The following is a 7,002-nucleotide window of genomic DNA, read 5'->3' as shown; positions in this document are numbered from 1 at the left end:
CGCCTACGTGACTTCCCACACGCTTACTAAACAAATGAGAACAATTCGGTTGGGCTAAAAAGTTCGTTGCTGGTCCTTGCTGCCTTAGTACAACCCATAATTTACTTTCAGGTTTGCTGTATTTGTACTGGCATCAGCCATTTGGCGTCATGAGGAACCATAGTTGCTTAACTGAACACAGATGTAATGTCACTATATATATGGCCTTAAGGCTTTGAATAAACTTAGCACTGTTGGACATCCTCCTCAGTGCTCCTCCTGTCCCCCATCTCTCTGCTTCTCGAGTTCTTTTCTTCATCCTCTTACCCTCATGTTCCTGGTTGATTTGTTGCGCCGGCCACGACAGGTGAGGATCTGATGGTGCCCACTATCTACAGAGATCCAATATATACAACTAGGACAGCCTGGAGGGGGGTGGGCAACCCAGGCTGGACAGGGAGTTAAGAAGGAGTCAGGAAGGGCACCTGGGTGGCTCAGTGGGTTAAGCCGCTGCCTTCGGCTCAGGTCATGATCTCAGGGTCCTGGGATCGAGTCCCGCATCAGGCTCTCTGCTCAGCAGCGAGCCTGCTTCCTCCTCTCTCTCTCTCCGCCTGCCTCTCTGCCTACTTGTGATCTCTCTCTGTCAAATAAATAAAATAAAATAAAAAATCTTAAAAAAAAAAAAAGGAGTCAGGAAGAAGTCATTCCCACACTTGAGGCATGGGTTGGTACTGACCAGAGACACTGGGCAAGAGACAGTGTCCTAGGACTGCTGTAAGACTAGCCGGGTCCAGGCAAAGCGCCTAACAGTGTGTAGATGTAACCCATCTGTAAAAGGTGGACGGGGGGTGGTGGTTGCAGCTGGTTGAGCATCTGACTCTTTGTTTTGGCACAGGTCCATTCACCTGGCCCATTCACCTGTGCCTGCATGTGTTCTGTGGTGTGCTCTTTATCTCTCTCTCTCTCTCTCTCTCTCTCTCAAATAAATAAATCAAAAAAAAAAAAAAAAAAAAGGAAGTCAGGAAGGATCAGGAGACCTGCTGTTAAGGTCCCAAAGACTCCATCCTCCTCAACTAGCCTCCGGAAATAAAGTAAGTGGATGCCCAGGAGCCTCCTGGACACAAAACTTTCCAAAGCAAAGCTTTCAATTTCATACTGGAGAAAAGGTTGCTGTGCAAATTCAAGACAAAAAAGCCGGCCATGGTGGGGTGGGTTTGGACAGGGCTGGCCACTAAATGCCCACTGCCCAAGCCAGGAGCCTGGAGTCTGTGCAGCCAGTGCTTCCTGAGGCTTCCACATCATAGCCTCACTCTGAAGTTTCCTCCTGGAAGCTCCTTACCCAGGGAGGCCACCTGTGAGCACCCCCTCACACAAACACCCCAGCTTCTGCCCCTCCATCCAGCTGGAGTGAAGGATCCCCAAGCCTGCTCTCTCTGGTCTCTCCTGCACAGAGAGGAGTATGTTCCCCGGAAAGGAGGGTCCCTGAGGATACCTGAGTCCTTGGCCCAAAGACAGCTGGCTTGAGAATGTGGGGTTTCGGTGCTCTAGGCACAGCAGTTCCTAGCGGAAACAGGGTAGGGAGCTCCAAGGTGGAGGGGAGTCCCGGGAGTCTGGGATCACAGATGCCAGTGGCCCCCAAGTGGAAGGGTTTCAGTAACTCCAGAGGTGAGAGGGGCCAGGGGTCAGGCCTGGAGGTGGACAAGGACCACCAACAAGGGGTAGGGGGCCGGAGATGGAAGTGATCCCAGGGTGGTTGCAGGCCCAAAGTAGAGGTGTGGGGGTGGGGGTGGGGGAAAGGGGTCCATGGGCCAGAAAAAAATGGTATCCTGGGGCTCCTGGGTAAAAGGCACTTGAGGTGGAGGGGGCCCAGTGGGGCCCAGGCTGCGTGGGCAGAGCCAGTGCCTCTCAGGCTGGGGAGCCCGGCGATTCTGAGGGACAAAATTTTCCATCAAGTTCTGGAAAAGAAGCCTGTCAGCACAGGCGTCTCTCCGGGGTCCAGACGAGCCCAGTGGTGCTGGGCCCCTTGATGTCAGTAGGGCCCCACGGGTTCCCTGGATACCGAGAAGTGGAGCGAGGGCTGTGGGGCAAGGGCTATGGGGTGTAGGAGCACCAGGCCGCCAGGAACCTGTCCGCCAGGCCCCCCTCCCGCTCCCTTGGACAAAGCAGCAGGTGGCAGCGGGCAGCAGGGCCCCAGTCTCCCTCTCTGCCTAGCGCCCCTACCCCTCCCCAGCCCCTCAGTACCTGAGTCAGCGGGGCACCGATGCACTCCCCCGCGCCTTGCCCAGCCAGCCCAGAACCCCTGCCTTCCCGGGAGGCGCTACTTGTGCAGTTAGTTTGTTGGGCCCACAGAAGGCGGTGGGCGGGGCAGGCAGGTGCGGGCGAGCTGTGGCGGGTGGGGGGCGGCAAACAGCAGTGCAGGCCTCTCTGCAGGCCCTCCCGCCCTCGCCCAGCCTCCTGTTCTGTCCTGTCCGGTGAGGGGGCTGGCTGCGCCCCCTGCTGGTTCCCGCTGCTCTTCTGCTGACTCCAGGACCCCAGTCCCCGCCCAGTCCCGGCCTCCCTGCCGCTCCCTGCAGCTGCTTGAGCTCCAGGCTAGGCCTGCTGCTGCACCTGGGCGGCCGAGCTGCGGCCCCGGTGCGGTGTGGCTGGCCCTTTTCTCTCCCCAGGGCACAGTGGAGCCGCGAGGGAAGGCCTGAGGGGATCTTCCGTCTGCTCAGTGCCAGTGGACACTCTCCAGGGGCCTCTCTACCTGGTGGGCTCCACCCATGGCCATCTTGGAACCCCTGGAATCCCCTTCAGAGACCAGGTGAAGCCCTCCTTGGGGAATCCAGGCTCCTGGGACCAAGGCGAGTTGATCTTGTGTACTGCTGTGTTTGTTCCCTGGCCTGGCATGGATTGACAGTTGCTGAATTGATCTATTCTGGGGTCATCAAGGGCAGAGCAAAGAGTTCAGGGCTGGGATCCCCAGGCCTGGGGTCCACACAGGCTTGGAGCCCTCTTGGCTGTCCCTGACAGAATGACCAAAGAGGAACCCTCAGAAACATGGATCTGCCTTGAACTGGCAGAGCATTCAGGGACAGGAAGGGGAATGTCTCCTTCGCAGAGTATCTGGAAGCCTGAAGTGGAAGATGGATTTGTCTGAGCCATGGTCATTAGTGTTGGGCCAAGGAACCCCTGGCTTGCTTCTCCTACCTGCATCCTAGGTCTAAAAGGGTGTCTGGGTGGCTCCCTCAGTGCAGCATCTGTCCAGGGTCCTGGGATCCAGCCCTGCATCTGGCTCCCTGCTCAGTGCAGATCCTGCTTCTCTTTCATTCTCTCCCTCTACTTGTGCTGTCAAATAAAAAAAAAAAAAAGTTAAGAGGGGGGACAAAAAGGCGCGGAAGTAGGAGGCGTCTTTTCAACTTGTACCCCAAAATGAGCTGATTACCTACCAATCACCCATGAACTCCAATCACCCATGAAATCAGCCTGAGATCAGAATTATACACGTGTGGATCTCTACAGGGGGAGAAGAAGCCAGTGGGCAGGTAAAGCGGAGTGGGAACTGTGAACTGATATCAGAAGATAAACAAAAGGGGGAGAGAGCTACCAGAGGCAACCAGTTGGAAAGTAATACCCCAATACAAGCGAGAGTGCCCTGCGTCTGGGGACCAGCATTAACTCGGAGACTGGTTGAAAGCACTCCAAAAGAGCAAAGCATCTCTGGGGAAATTGTGGGAATCGGGGCGGCTAGGGACAGGGGCTTAAGTCCCTGGTCCCAGGACAGCCTCCCTTGGCACTGAGTCAGAGAGAGTGCGGCAGAGAAACCAGCTCTTGGTCCCTAAGCGGCCACCTCAAGGAGAATGCATGGGGTCGGTTTCCTGTGAGGGAATGGGAGCCACACCAGGCGGCAGAATGCAAGAGTCCTGCTATAGAGCCTGAGATACTCCTTTGAGAGAGGTATAAAGGCCCAGCCGGTACCCTTTGATACACGCCCTTGTTTCAGAGCCTGCTCCAAACTCTCGCCCCAGAGAGGTGCGTGAAGGCCCAGCCTGGTGCTCTCGGACCTGTGCCCCATTCTCAGAGCCTGAGACCCATGCGCGAACCTCTGCCTTCCCTGAAATTGGTGCATGTAAGGTGGGTGCTCTTAGACCCAGAAAGACCGGGCACTCCCAGCCCGGGCCAGCGGGAAAATCTCAGTGTGCGATTGCTGCTTGGAACCTCTCTAGCGGTCTAGAGGTGCCCAAAGCTGCTGCTGCCGTGCTTTTGGGTACAAACAAAAGATCCTACATCCCCAGGGACAGCGACTTGGAACCTGCTCTGCCAGCAGCCAAGGGGGAACTTATTTGGGCTCTGCAGCCAGACTGAGGCTTCTCTCTGAGAGGGAGAGCAGGGTGCGGTTTGTTTTCCTCTAAAACTACAAAAACCATCAAAAGCGGTCAAAGTGAGAAAAAAAGTGAACAAACAAAAAACCGCCAGAGAACAAAAACCTGAAAAAACAAAAAGTTTCCTCAGAGCCCACCCCCTCGAGGGGGGCGGTAGGACTTAAGTCAGGGAACATCATTGACTGAAAACCCACATGGCAGGCCCCTTCCCCAGAAAACAAACCAAGAACGAGAAAAAAAAAAAAAGAGAGAGAGAGAGAAAAAAAGTACTACAAGAGAACTACCACTACTACATAGGAAACTTTTATCTTTCATTTATTCCCACTATTCTGGTTCTTTTTTTTTTATATATATAGGTAATTTTTTTAACCCCAGCAGGATGGTGGAAGGGGTACATGGCTGAGTGCCTCCCGGGTCTGACCCTGTGTGACACCACCCGGTGCCTGCAGCTGCCCTCTGGAAGGTGTTGCTTTAGTGGCAGAGCCGTAGGGCACCAAGCATGTGTGTGTCTCCAAAGTCCTGGGCACCACATCACAATGCCTTCCTGAGAAGCAGAATCAAGGACAGTTGCTGATCTTCATTCCTTCCTACCAAAGGTATCTCATACACCATCTTTGGAAGTTGGAGCCAGGGGGCGCCTGGGTGGCTCAGTTGGTTAAGTGTCTTTCTTCAGCTCAGGTCATGATCCCAGGCTCCTAGGATGGAGTCCTACACATTTGCCTCCCTGCTCAGCTCCCCTGAGCCTGCTTCTCCTTCTCCCTCTGCCATTCCCCCAACTTGTGCTTTCTGGCTCTCTGTGTGTCAAATAAGTGAACAAAATCTTTTTAAAAAGTTTGGGCCAGGGGGCGCCTGGGTGGCTCAGTGGGTTAAGCCGCTGCCTTCAGCTCAGGTCATGATCTCAGGGTCCTGGGATCGAGTCCCACATCGGGCTCTCTGCTCGGCAGGGAGCCTGCTTCCCTCTCTCTCTCTCTCTGACTGCCTCTCCATCTACTTGTGATTTTTCTCTGTCAAATAAATAAATAAAATCTTTAAAAAAAAAAAAAAAGTTTGGGCCAGGGATGCCTGGGTGGCTCAGTTGGTTAAGCTGCTGCCTTCGGCTCGGGTCATGATTCCAAGGTCCTGGGATCGAGTTCCACATCGGGCTCCTTGCTCGGCGGAAAGCCTGCTTCTCTCGCTGCCTCTGCCTGCCTCTCTGCCTGCTTGTGTGTACTCTCTCTCTCTATCACTGGCAAATAAATAAAATCTTTAAAAAAAAGAAAGTGTGGGCCATACTCTTTAGCCATTCTACTTTCCCTGGGGTAATTTGCCACCTCCCTGAATTTACCTGCATCTTTCCCAAAATCTACTTATCTTCCTGCCTTCGTGACCATAATGAGTCTATAAATTTTCAATAGACAGTGTGAACTTACACTTGCTAATATTTGCATAACATGCACCTCTTTCGATCTCAAAGAAAAGCTTCACACCACAATGGTCTCTAATCTCCAATTAGTTTCTGTTCTGGGATCCCACTGGAATTCTATGCGCCTGTCCCCTAAGATCCCATAAATTGTGGTCCAGTTTCCCAGCCAGCCAAGGAAAGCACATGGGAAATCTTGCTGAAGTATGAGTAAGAGCCAACGAAAGGGAACATATTTATCTGCCTCGAATGCTGGGACCTGAGGAAAGCAAGTTTCATTACAGACAAATCAGGAAGAAGGTTCAGATTGCTTTTTATGTCACTCTGGAGTGGAGGTCTGCTCACTCACAGAAGCTCAAAATCTTCACAAAGGACAATGCCCCCCACCCCCAAAGTCAGCTGGGGATTCTCAGGAAAACTTTAATTGAAAGTATTACGGATTCTCCAACTTCCCAAAATGCAGGAGGAACATCTACAAGCAAGACTGTCACCACTTTTAGGCAATTACACTTATTTACCTTTTTTCTTCCTAGAAAATCATCCTCTCTCCCAATCCATGATCTTCTTTTTGTAACAGTTTCCTAAAGAAGGAAACAGGTGTCCTCCCATTCCAGTTCCATCCAAAATAATAAAATAAAAATCTTTAAAATTAAAAAAAAAATTGTGATTTGTTGAGACAGAGCACATATGCAGAGGGACAAGCAGACTCTTCCACTGAGCAGGAAGCCCGATTTGGGGCTCGATCCCAGGACCCTGAGACCATGACCTGAATGAAGGCAGATGCTTAACCAACTGAGGCACCCAGGAAGCCCCCAAATAATTCAATTTTTAATCACTTTGCCATAGACACTTTTGGGTGGCTTTGAAACACCAGAATCTCATTGACTTATCAGTGTCCTCTTCACCATCTCAGAAAAGGACTGGGTGACTCTCAGAGGCCTCTCTCCCCTCCTGACCCAGGTCCCAGCCAAAGGTCCTTCACATTAGAGTATGAGGAACTGAGCGGGATGGGGTGTGGAAGCACCCTGGGGTGGGGTGGGGGGCTCTGGGGCCCTCCCACTCCCAACTTCAAAGACAGCGCCTGCTTTCCCCTGCCTCATATAGGTACCCTGGGTTTGCCCTCTTTAAGGTTCCTCGTTGCTGCAAAGGTCTGAAAATCTCCTAAGTAGCACAAAAGCCATCATGTGCATTTTGGCCACACGGGACAGAGGGAGTTTAAAGGAAGAAAGATAAAGCTCCCCAGAATGAGCCAGCAGCTCTGGG

Source organism: Mustela nivalis (genome assembly GCF_964662115.1).
Source record: "Mustela nivalis genome assembly, contig: HAP1_SCAFFOLD_958, whole genome shotgun sequence".
In the NCBI taxonomy this organism is placed as follows: domain Eukaryota; kingdom Metazoa; phylum Chordata; class Mammalia; order Carnivora; family Mustelidae; genus Mustela; species Mustela nivalis.
The sequence above is the reverse complement of the archived record's forward strand: the minus strand, read 5'-3'. Positions refer to the sequence as shown.